The sequence below is a fragment of the Rhinolophus hipposideros genome (genome assembly GCF_964194185.1).
Source record: "Rhinolophus hipposideros genome assembly, chromosome: 17".
Lineage (NCBI taxonomy): Eukaryota > Metazoa > Chordata > Mammalia > Chiroptera > Rhinolophidae > Rhinolophus > Rhinolophus hipposideros.
In genome coordinates this window covers 38,242,195-38,255,064 of record NC_138063.1, presented here as the reverse complement: position 1 = coordinate 38,255,064, position 12,870 = coordinate 38,242,195, and the positions used below count along the sequence as shown (strand labels likewise).

The 12,870-nt window shown below is 34.5% G+C and overlaps 1 protein-coding gene across 4 annotated transcripts in view; it reads left to right on the top strand.

The window, feature by feature from the left end:
- Nucleotides 1–12,870, top strand: part of TAF4B (TATA-box binding protein associated factor 4b) — a 108,747-nt gene that overhangs the window by 72,027 nt on the left and 23,850 nt on the right. The window lies entirely within an intron of this gene.

The following is a 12,870-nucleotide window of genomic DNA, read 5'->3' as shown; positions in this document are numbered from 1 at the left end:
GACGTGTGATATGGAGCTGAAGAAATTGGTTTCTATAGTTACTTGACTGATTTCATGCAATTTTTAAGGATCTTTGTGCTAAATAAGAGTGACTTCCTGAGCAACCTTTTTTCTTAACTGTGCCTCTTGAACTATGAAATTTGTTGTTGCTTAACATTGCTGCATTCAGTTCCTAGGTGCCAGCAGCAGCTGGTTATTTATGAATGTTTTAAAGGCCCTTATTGTTTGGATTAATGTAGGAGCTGAGGCAAAACAAATGGAAATCTAGTAAGATTCTTACAGTCAGCCTGGTGGGTTTTGTTGTTGTTTTTGTTTTTGTTTTTCTTTCACTAAAATGAAGGAAAATATGTGAACTCTGGATGGGGGCGCTTCTGGATTGGGATGAGGAGAACTGGAAAGGGAGAACATTAAAAAGAAATGAAACCAGAAACATTTTATTCAACAGCAAAAATTTCTCATACTCATTTCTTTCAACAGCAAAATTTTCTCATACTCATTTCTTTCCAGTGGAAAATTTATCTAAAAAATATCTACAAAATTAATATGAGAACTGGACCTATAGTCCTTTATAAGCAAGCCTGGCTTGAGGATAGATTATTTGGGGATGGGCAACCTGTTACTGCTCTGAGTCATGGATAGCCCTCTTTGATTTAATTAAGGGCTGAGAAGATGCTTATGCACTGTCTTCTAATTGAATCCCCTTTTTCGAAAATATATATCACAAAGTTCACCCTTTTATCCTTAGAGATCTTATCCTGTCTGTTTCCCCTTCATAAATCTTCCTAAACAACTGGATCTTAATTGTTTTCTTCAGGTTTGTATCGGATGGGTTTGTTTGATTTTTCTCTTAATATTGCTTTTCAGTATTCCCTGAGGAATGAACAGTGGACAGCATTTAAAACAAAAAATTGTAAGAGGAAATGTGAAAAAACAACAGCTCTCTTAATAAGAGCAGGTGGTACCAAACCTGTTTTTCTCTCTCCGTTGCACCTCCATTTAGTTCTTTTTCAAAGCAAAATTAAATGGACTCGATATAATTTTTCCAAAATATTTCGAAAGTTTTCTAGTTGCTTCCTATCTTGAATCCGCTTGATTAAAAAACAAATCAAATACATTGGCCCCATTCCAACAACAGAGGCAGGCTGTATTAGTTGTAAATGTTTGATATAAGGAAAAAATTGCCATTTTGTGTCATCCCCCTGTCCCTGGATCTCTTAATAACTTGAATGTTCTAAGGGGCTGTAATTTAGAATCAAACACGCGGGCATACCATATTTTGTCTAGTTGAAAAAATCATTGCCCCCTATCTTACTATAGAGTTGAATTCTCTTGTATGGTAATTTGTAACATTATCATTTGGGATATGCTAATTGTTATCAAGCTGGTATAAAGTATAAAGCTTTGGTTTGTGATTTTGTATAAAGATTTGGTTTGAGAGAGTGGTATTTAGCTATTTAGGAAGTTTTCTTTGTACAATTGTAAAAATTAGCATAGATTCCTTACAGTTGCTTGATTTAGAACTGCTTTGCTTTCTTTTTCCTACCTACCTATCATGCAGGTCATAGGAAATAGATTAATGACAGTATTTTATGAATGTAGAACTCTGAAGAACTGTTTAGAAAAGTTTCAGCCTTTATTGATGCTGGGAAATGTTTCAGCAATGCTATTTGTCATATAAATATTAAATCATTATTTGAATCCTTTTCATGCATAATTTTGTAACCCATGTTTGCTTTTACCTGTTAAGGACTAGAGTTTGGATCTTGATCATTTTTCCTGTGGGAAAAAGCAACTAACCCACTTTTAGAGGATATTTGGTTCTTTTATTCTGTGTGTAAGGACAAACTTAAATTGGGCCGGTTTATATAAACGTGTCTAATAATTTTTTTTCCTCTTTTCTATTGACTTCTTCCAATGTTGTCATTTTCATTTGGCACTTAAAAAAAAATAGACTGCCTTTGGCTTTACCTCCAGCCTCGTCTCAATCCATTGCAGTAGCTCCCGCTCCTTACTGTTCTTACTGGCCTGACAGGTTATCTATCTATTTGAAAACCGTATTGTTGTCTGTCTAAAATGTCTGTGGGTATCTCTGTAATTCACGCATTTTAGTCTAAATTTTGGGGTTTTTCCCTTTTACTGTTTTTGTCTGAAATAATGTGTTCTCTCTGTTGTAACTTTATATTTTAAATGCTGATACTTTTAAATTTTGATTTTTAAAAAGTTTTCCTAAATACCTTTCCTAAAATGAAAGTACTGACGTTCTTCCATTTCACCCACTACTTGTGAAAGGTTTTAAATAGATTACTAATTGCCAAATTCTAATTTCAAACAAGCAGGCGGATCTTTGTGAAATGCAGCTGCAGACTTGTGTGAAATGTGTGCTGTGTCCTAGATTACCATCTAGCCCTCAGTGTTTTCCTTGCTTACCACGTCATCCAGAATTCTGCAGAGCAAGCCATCTGACCTTGGAGTTCAAAGATCTTGATTCCTTACACATTTGTTATATATATTGTGACCCTTATTTCCTTTTGAATATCTTCTTTCTTCTTTGGGAAATGTGAGTTGAGTGCATCTGTGAGACAAAGAATTCATTTACTTTTAAATTGTTCCTAGCATTCCCACTTTCATTTGTTATCAGACAATGGAAAGAAAGATAAAAAGGAAAGCAAGACATGTACCTGCTGGCACATTAGCTTCACACTGCAAGAGAATAAGTATTAAATGATTAAAATGCATAACAGATTAGAAAACTTGTACCCTGAAATATTTAGGATTTTTGTTTATAGAAAATATAGAATATAAAAACTCTTAAGAAGTACAATTCTCCATAAAGCGTTATCGTACAAGAAAAAAGATACCGCATAATAAGGGCCATTACTGATTAGAAAAATATATGATTTAGATATGAAAAAGTCAAGGGATATTTTTGGAATGAAATTTAAAAAGATACGGAGTCAGCGAAACATGACATTTAATGTGATTAAATTAGAGCAATTTATATTTCAACTTTATGCTAGTTCTGTGTGAGCGAAAACTCATGACACTGGAGAGGGAAAAATGAAAAATTTCTTATTAAAAGTACTTTCTAGCAATCAGATTAGTACAGTATGGAGAAGACATTCTTAAAACGACTAGTTATAAAGAAGTTGTATAGGTAGCAGAGAAACACAGATACAGATATTTCAAAGCATTGATTGTCTAGGATAGTGGTTCTTAAACTGGCATGCATGAAAATAATCTGGAGCACTTGGTAAAAATCCAGATTGCTAAACCCCTCCACCAGAGTTTATGATATAGTAAGTCTGAGTGAGGCCTGAGAATTTGAATTTCCAGCAAATTTCCAAGTGATTCTGCTATTGATGCTTCTGCTCTGGAGATCACACTTAGAATCATTGGTCTTAGGAGGAGAAAGAAGGAGGGTTTTGAAATCTGTCACTTAATTTTCTGTTGACTAAATGGACATAGAAGGTTAAACAAAATACTGTGATTAGGGAATCTAAGAATTGGCGTCTTGAACTGGCATAGTTCGTTTACCATCCAATTACCATTTCAATAGATTCTCTCTTGGAACCAGGAAAGCTACACTAAGGTTTTCTGTTTTGTTTTTTTTCTTTAATGGATATTTTTATAAGAGACTATTATTGATTGTATCTCTTGATTGGTGTACCTTACATTGAAAAAATAATATTTTATTTAGAGCTTCATTGGAATGTTACATGCATCCTTAATTTTAATAGTATAAGATCTGTGTGTCTGAGAGACATGTTACCCATTTGGTAGAAGAGGTGTATATTATTTTTTTTTAAAAAAGCATTGAACTAGAAGTTAGGAGTCTTAGATTCTGGATTCAGTCTGCCATTATCTAGATATCACTTTGGGGAAGTTAGCTTTACCTCTTTGAACTTAGCTCAAGTACCTTGCATTTTAAAAAGAATGTAATAATTCATGCTCTGCTTATGTTATACAGTTGTCATAATTTAAGGAAAGGTGAGGTACAAGAGGAAAAACCAATAGCTTCAAAACATTAGCTATAAGAAAGATGCCATTTAAAATAGATGCCTCCAAGCTCTTAAATGTAAACTTGAGAATGACCATGGATATGTTAGGTATTTTTCCTTCCAGAGGACTGGAAAGGAGAGATGAGAAAAATGTAAGGGTGAGAACTGGGGGGGGAAAGTTCTGTAATCTAATATGAAAACAGCAGAATATATTTGTTTTGAACACTACATAAATCAAATATTATGTTTAAGGGCAAGGGAGGACATGTCTAATTGAGATTATGTGGAATATGCTATTTTCCTGAAAGATAGGGATGGATTAGAAACGGTGACTAGCAAGGCCTCAGAGTGTACATTTCAAATCCAAGAATCTCAGGTGTTCTGGACAGTCTCCTGATATATGAACTAGCCTTTGTGGTTGGGAGAAAAAAATAATCAGACCCAATACGGTTTGAATTGGTGGAATGTCTATGTAGTAATTGTCTTTGATGGGTTGAAAAATATAACTGTGTTCCTGTTGTGGTATCCTTGAATTTTGAGTGTGGTGGGTGGGGAGTGGTGATTTTTTTTATATATACCTTGCTTTTTTGGTTTTTTTGATTGAAGATTCATCTGTTAACAGGGTTTGGTCTGATATTGTTTATGTGTTCTATAGTATAATATTTTGGGATTTAACCTTGCTTTCCCCATAAGTTATAGTAATTCAGAAGTAACTATAAGTATGGTTGAGATTTTAGTTTGGTCAATTAATTTTTCCAAAGCATACCTAAAATTCTTTTTAAGTTTTTATTATTTAAAAAATGTCTATTGTTTGATGGTAGGTTTTCACTATTATTTCTATGTATACTTAACCTTAATTGTGAAATCTAAAGATATCATTCTTAATTTTTTGTATGCTGAATTCAAAACTCCTTATTTCTTTAGATTTTATTCAAATATTCCTATTTGGAAGCATTAGCTGTTTTACATTGCTGCTAATATATTTTTTATTGGACAGCGTACATAATCCTTGGAAGAGACATTAATTTACCACTCTTTTCCTTTGCTTTATACCTTATTATCTCTTTCTAAAAGTTTGTAGCAAAATCCGACTGAAATTGACACCACATCATATTTTTGGATCATTTGTTATGGACAGTTCTTTGTTGTCTTTTGTACTTTCAGTGGCTGCATTTTTTTTTTTTTAAATATCTTGCCTTTCTTAAGCATGGAAAAGAAACACATTTTTTGGGTTTTCCATACTGTCTGTCATAACTGTCTAGATAATATCATCCTTCCTGTTACATATGTCTTTGTATCTGTTGAGAGTTGGCTCTATGACTCTTGGTTTTTTCACTCTTCATTTAGCTCTTCTGATTCTTCCTAAGCTTTTGCTTTCTGTTTTCATTAATTGTTATTTTTCAATATGTTTTGTTCTTAAAAACTGTGTGTTTAGCATCAAGAAGTACCTCTGTTGAACTTTACCTCTGAGAGTTTGTGTGATCTTTAAGGTAATCTATTAATGTGTTTTGGGTCTTGATTAAAGTCAGTACTACTATAGTTGTACTTTAAAACGAACAGAGACAATTACTAAACACCAGGGATGAAATAATCTTCAAGTACTATTGCTCTGTTGTGCCCTAGGACACTGACTTGAATTTTATGGGACCTCTACTTGATATCAGAGGTACTGTAATAAAGGAAATGAAGGCTTCTGCTTTTTATGCTAGCTATAAAGAAAGGAGTGAGGGTTCTCTCAAAAAATATGCCAAGTCTGTTAGTTCTCTTTGCTGCTATAGGTGAGCTGGCAGGCTTGAATTTTATTAAACAAAGTCTAGTTGGAATATAACAGAAGCCTGTTGTCAGAATTCTGGTTAAACTAGCATTTAAAAGTTCCAGCGAAAATGGAGTAAAATCACTCCACATTGTCTCTACCACTGAATACATCCGTAAAACCTGGACAGAGTACATGGAGCAGCTATTTGAGGGCTCTGAAAAGTAAATAGTAGGCAAATTGTGGAAGAAGATGAGAATTCAAAATAGCACCAACGTGTAGGGTTACCATCTCTCCACTTCCCACTCCCTGCCCCTCTCCCTCATTCTTTCTGCCACTTAACCCTAGACATGGTCAAAATGACTGAAGTGTGCAGCAAAGCATAATAACTAAAGCTCCAGCTTACTGGCTGGAGTACTATAAAGAGGAGCTCCAGGGAACCAGAAATTACAGGGAAGATTGTGGAAAGGGAATAGCTCAGGAAAGCAACCCCATGTCATTGTTTTAAACTCCTATGCGTACTCTTGAGCTACACATTTGTCGTATGTAAATCTGATTGTAATTAGCATACAAAGACTTTTAAGTACTGAATTAACAAACCATTGCCAAGTCCTAAACTGACCACTGAGTGACACATATTTCGTACAGATCCAAACAGCATTGCAAAGGTTTTGAAAACTGAACTGACGTTGGAGTCATAGACCATAGAAGTCAAGTTTGAACTTGCGGGGTAAACCTAACTGACCTGTTCTGTATGCTAAAACAAAAATATGAACATTCTCCAAGGGATTTAAAGAAGACCCAGAGTCTTGCAACATAATATTCAAATATTCAGGATATGATCTGAAATTACTTGGCGTGAAAAACCAGGAACATCTCAACTCTCATGGGAAGAAACAATGGACAGATGCCAACCCCGGGATGGTACAGATGTTAGAGTTATCTGACAAACACTTTAAAGTAGCTACTGTAAAAATGCTTCAGGAAGCAAGTGCACACACTTTTGAAATGATTGGAAAAATAGAAAGTTCCAGCAAAAAAGTAGCTGATATAAAGAATAAAGTTCTAACATGGAAATTTTGTAACTGAAAATGACAATAGAAATAAAACACTCACTGGATGGGCTGGATATCAGGAAAGAGATCACAGAGGAAAGAGTGAGGGAACTTGAAGATGGATAAATAGAATTTACCTAATCTGAAAAACAGAGATGAAAATAGATTTAACAAAAGAAAAACATAGCGATCCAAAATGGCAGAGTGGATCAGTGCTGAGCTTGCTTTCTGCCATGACCACATTAAAATTAACAACTAAACTACAAAACAATCAACCTGCAAAACCATCTGAAGTCTGGCTGATCATAAGTTTTATAACTAAGAATATAAAGAAGAAGCCACATTGAGACTTATAGGATGGGCAATGACATGGAACAGGCTGGCCAAATACTTGCATGTGGCAGCTGAGAATAAGGAAGGATATCTCGACCACAGAGGTTCCCTCCAGAGCAGCGGGGGACCCTAACCTCACACTGGCCTCCCCAGCCTGGAGTACCACTGCCGGGAAGAAGAACCCATACAACATCTGACTGGGACAGAAGTCTGCAGGAAACCCAGACATCCTCTTCATGGGTTCGTACACAGACTTGCTCACAGGCACTCACCCTGAGCTCTGATGGAGGGACAATGATTTGGGAGGCATCAATGACATACAGGGAGAAACTGAGTTGCATGACCTCAGGGTGAGGACTGGAGGAACAGCCACCATTTTCCCTGTGTAGAATCCTGCTCCCGTGCAGTGGGCAGGCAGGTGCCATCATTCCTGTGTTGGCCCTCTCCCACATGGCCAAATCTGAGTCTTCACTGCCTAGTGAATTCCACTCCACCCTGGTGACTTCATGGGACCCGGAATAGTCTAAAATAACCAAAACGTTTAATCCATTTATACACTGCTTTTTCTTCATGGCATTATCCCCATAAACTTGGACTAACATGTCCCTGATTTCACTTCCACTCTTGCTAAGTTTAACAAGAAATTTAATGTTTGTTCGTTGCTCTAATTCAAGCTCAGACATTCTCGCAATGGCACACAAAAACATTGAAAAATAATAATGAACACCACTGAGGAAGACACCGCCACACGTTGACAGGAACCCAGCTGTGAACAATGATATGCCAAGGTTACGAAACCTTACCGGCTATTTGTACAGTGCTGCCAGTGTAAGCACATGGTGGCCAGTTCACAAACTTAATTGTCAGACCTCATACAGTGAGATAGAGACAGACAGTCTATTCAATAAATGGTGTTGGGAAAACTTTACTCACACATGCAGAAAATGAAACTGGGCCACCTTCTTACACCATATTAAAAAATAAACTTAAAATGGTTTAAAGATTTAAATATAAAACCGAAACCACAAACCTCCTAGAAGGAAACATAAGCAGTAAAGTCTTTGACGTTGCTCTTATTGATATTTTTTCTGATCTATCTCCTCAGGCAAGGGAAACAATAAAAATAAACAAATGGGACTACATTAAAATAAAACGTTTTTGCATAGCAAAGGAAACCATTAAAAAAAAAAGACATCCTACTGAATGGGAAAAGATATTCACCAATGATATATCTGGTAAGGGGTTAATATCCAAAATTTGTAAAACACTCATACAACTCAACACCAAAAAGTAATTCAATGAACAAATGGACAGGGGACCTGAATAGAAATTTCTCCAAAGAGTACATATAGATGGCTAATGGACATATGAAAAGATGCGGCACGTCACTAATCATCAGAGAAATGCAAAGGAAAAAAAGCACAAGACCTGTCTGGGTGGCTATCACCGATAAATCAACAAACAACAAGTGATTTTGAGGATATGGAGAAAGGGATCTCTTGTGCACTGTGGGTGGGATTGCAAATTAATGCCACCACTATGAAAAATCATTTTGCGGTTTCTCAAAAAAATTAAAAATAGAACTATCTTATGACCCAGCAATTCCACTTCTGATTATTTTCAATCTGAAGAAATCCAGAACATGAATTTAAAAAGATATATGCATCCCTATGTTCACTGCAGCATTATTTACAATAGCCAAGGTATGGAAGCAACAGAAATGCCCATCATTAAATTGATTGGTAGAGAATATATGGTATATATATACACACACTGGAATATTATCTAGCCATAATCAAGAATAAAATCTTACCATTTGCAACAACATCGATGGACCTAGAGAGTATTATACTAAGTGAAATAAGTCAGACTCAAAAAGACAAATACCATATGATCTTACTTATATGTGGAATCTAAAGAACAAAATAAATGAACGAACAGAAAAGAAACAGACTCAGAAACAAAAAACAAACTGTTGGTTTCCAGAGGAGAGGAAGGTTGGGGAGCTGGGTGAAAAAGGTGAAGGGATTAGGAAATATAAATTGGTAGTTACAAAATAGTCACGGGGATGTAAAGTACATCATAGAGGATATAGTCAATCATACAACTATTTATAATGCCAGGTCTATACTAGACTACTCAGGTGGATCAGTGCATAAATTATATATAACTGCCTAACCACTATGCTGTACACCTGAAACTAATATAAAGTAATATTGAATGCCAACTGTAACATAAACAAATAAATACATAAATAAATTAAAAAACAAAAAATCCTGAACCTCAGAGTCCTGCAGGACAGTGATCAAAGTATTGACAGTTGTGTCATTGAAGTCTCAGACGAAGAGAAAGAGGCAGTTCCTAAAAATTTTTTTGAAAAAATAAAGCATAAACCCTCCTTACCCCCAAATTTAGAGAAAGCCATAACCCTAAAGATTCCAGAAGCTTGGTCAGCCTCCAAACAGGATAATCACAAGGAAACTCTGGCTAAGTCACATCATAATCAATCCAAGAAAACTAAAGACAGGAAAAATTTTGAGACTAGCCTTAGGAAAGGATCCCTTTCTAATAGGGGAACAATAATTCAAATGACTGTAGATTTCAGAAACCATGGAGACCAAAAGGAAGTAGTAAAATTTTTTTTTAATTAAAGTTTACTGGGGTGACAATTGTTAGTAAAGTTACATATGTTTCAAGTATACAATTCTGGAATACGTACGTCACCTATGTATCATGTTATGTGTTCACCACCCAGAGTCAGTTCTCCTTCCATCACCATATAATTGATCCCTTTAACCCTCATCTACCACCTCCCTCGTAAAATATTTTTAAAGTGCTGGGAGAAAAGAACTGTCAACCAACCTAGAATTTTATATCCAGTAAAAATATCCTGCAGAAATGAAGGTGAAATAAAGACATTCTCAGATGAGGAAGATGAGTAGTATCTGTTACCAGCAAACCTACTCTAAAAGAATTGCTTAAGAAAGTTCTTCAGAATAAAGTGAAATAATACCAAAGGAAAACTTTCAATACCAGGAAGAAAGTAACAGAAATGATATTATAGACTATTCTTCTGTTTTTGAGTTTTTTAAATATGTTTAATTGAAAGCAAAATAATATTGTCAGGAAATTTCAATGTATGTATATGTAATCTATCAAACCAAGTACGAGTATTAAAATATTACCACTAATATTCTTAATGGTGACAAGTCTGACTCCTTTCTTCCGAAGATTAATAAAAAGGCAAGGATGTCTGCTTTTATCACTGTTATTCAACATTATATTGTAAATCCTGGCCAGTCCAATAGGCAAGAAAAAAGAAATAGAAGGCATATAGATTGGAGAGGAGAAGTAAAATTTGGTTGTCCTTTCATTCTCGTAACTGTATCTTTTTTAAAAACAAAAGTTTTAAATTATGATGAAGCCCAGTTTGTTAAAAAATAACTAAATAAAAAATAAATTTTTTTAGACCCATTTTGGGTGTCACGTCTAAGAACTCTTTGCTGGGCCCCAAGTTATGGAGATTTTCTCTTCTGCCTTTTACTAGAAGTATAATTTATAGTTTACATTTGGAGTTAATTTTTGTATAAGTTGTGAGGTGTGAGGTCAAGATAGATATTTTTTGCATGTGGATGTCCAGTTGCTCCAACACTTGTTGAAAATACTTTCAACAAATGAATTGTTTTCCACCCTGGTCAAAAATCAATTAACCATATTTATGTGGATCTACTTCCTAATTCTTTGTTCTGTCCTATTAATTTATGTGTCTATTCTTTGTTAATACCACATTATTTTTATTACTGTAACCTTACAGTTCTTTAAATTGAGTGATGTAATTCTTCCAATTATTTTCCCTTTTGTTTTCAAAACAGACTTAGCTTTTCTAGTTCCTTTGCCTTCCCATGTAAATTTTAGAATCAACTTATTCATAACTATAAAAACCTATTGGAATTATGTTAAATCTGTAGATCAATTTGGAGAGAATTGAAATCTTTACTATGTTTAGTCTTGCAATCCATGAACACAGCACGTCTCCACTTATTTGGTTTTTTTTTCAATTTTCATTTCCATTTTATGATTTATAGCATACAAATACCTGTACATGGTAGATTTATACATATTTAATTTTGAGGGGAGCTATTATATAAGTGGCATTTTAAAAAATTTTTGTTTCCAGTTGTACCTTAATGGTATTTAGAAATATTATTGTGTATATGTTGACCTGTGTTTTGAAACCTTGCTAAACTAATTAATTTGACCTAGGAGGATTTTGGTTTTTAGGTTTTTTTTGTAGCCAAGTAGAGGTTTTCTGTGTAGATGATCATGTCATTTGCAATCCTGTTTCCAAGCCTCTAACTCAATTGCTGGCTGTTTTTACTGAACTGAACTTGTCATCTTGGCCCACTGGTGTATGCGAAATCTGCATTAATGCCCAGAAATTCCTCCTGTTCCAGTTAAAAATGCTTGTTTTTCTGTATTGTGCTGGCCAAGATACATTCTTTTTGAGAAAGTGTTGTAGATATAGAGCCAACCAAAACTATAGTCAGTTTCATTTTTGTTAGGGTTTTACAGAATTTTCTATAACATTGTATGTGAGATTTCAGAAAACTAAAGTATAATTTGCAGAGTGGGAGAAAATGTTTTACTACATAGGAAGAGGATTTGAACATAGAGGTCAATTTAAAAACTTTTTATTTGGTGTGACTGTCTTGCAAATAGCATTTGTCTACAGGGAATGACTTTGAAATATAGCTTGTTGTTTGATTTGTGCTGCAGGGTAGATTAACTAAAATCATATTTTGTCACCTTGAATTTCAGAATGTGACAGCATCAGACTGTAAAATTATATATTTTATTAAAAATGCCAGCATCAATAAAAGATGGTTTACAACTCTTGAAACAGTTTTCTATTCTAGCAATTTATATATAAGGAAACACGCAATTTAAAAGACTGGTAACTGCCCTGTAATTGTGGGCATTACACAGTGGGAAATGGGAAAATGGTTCTTAATTTATTTTCTTTAGTTAAGTGTTTTCTGTTTTATTAAAGATTCAATTACCTATGGCTTATTCTTTGTCATTGTCTAAAATAATCTGAAATGATCTTTAGTTTGTATCTCCTAGAGCTGCCTATATCACCACACTATTTTCTGTTTTCATCCTGCTCTTTTTTTTTTTAATATGTTAAAAATTTGATTGGTGCTCTTTTAAAAAGAATATTCTCAGTATACATGTAAGGTTCCCCAGCAGATTACTTCCAGTTGACAATCTTGGAGTCTGATCTTTTTTGAATATTTGTCTAGCAACCAGAGCCAGGTTCTTTCTTCCTTACCCTCCATAGTAATAAGATTTTAACAGGAATTGAGCATTTTTTCTCTTCTGGAAAAGCTTGGGGACCTGTGTAGTGATATTTTCTTTTGACTTCCTCACCTTGTTTTTCTTTTTAAATACCATTTGACACTTATCTGTCATGGTTAAATGATGCTATATTTCATGCTTTTATTTTTCAGTTTTAATGTTTTATTTATCTGACTTTTAGAGGGTATCTTTCATAAGTACCCCTGGAAAATTTAGTACTTACATGCTAAAAACTTATACCTTGCAGATTTGGTCATTCTGGTTTAAATATGATGAAAGTATACAGCAAAACAGTACTAACTCACGTTCGATTTTTGGCATGAAGATAATAGAGTAAATCCATGAGAAAATGTGCTGCATTGAAAAGGGTTGT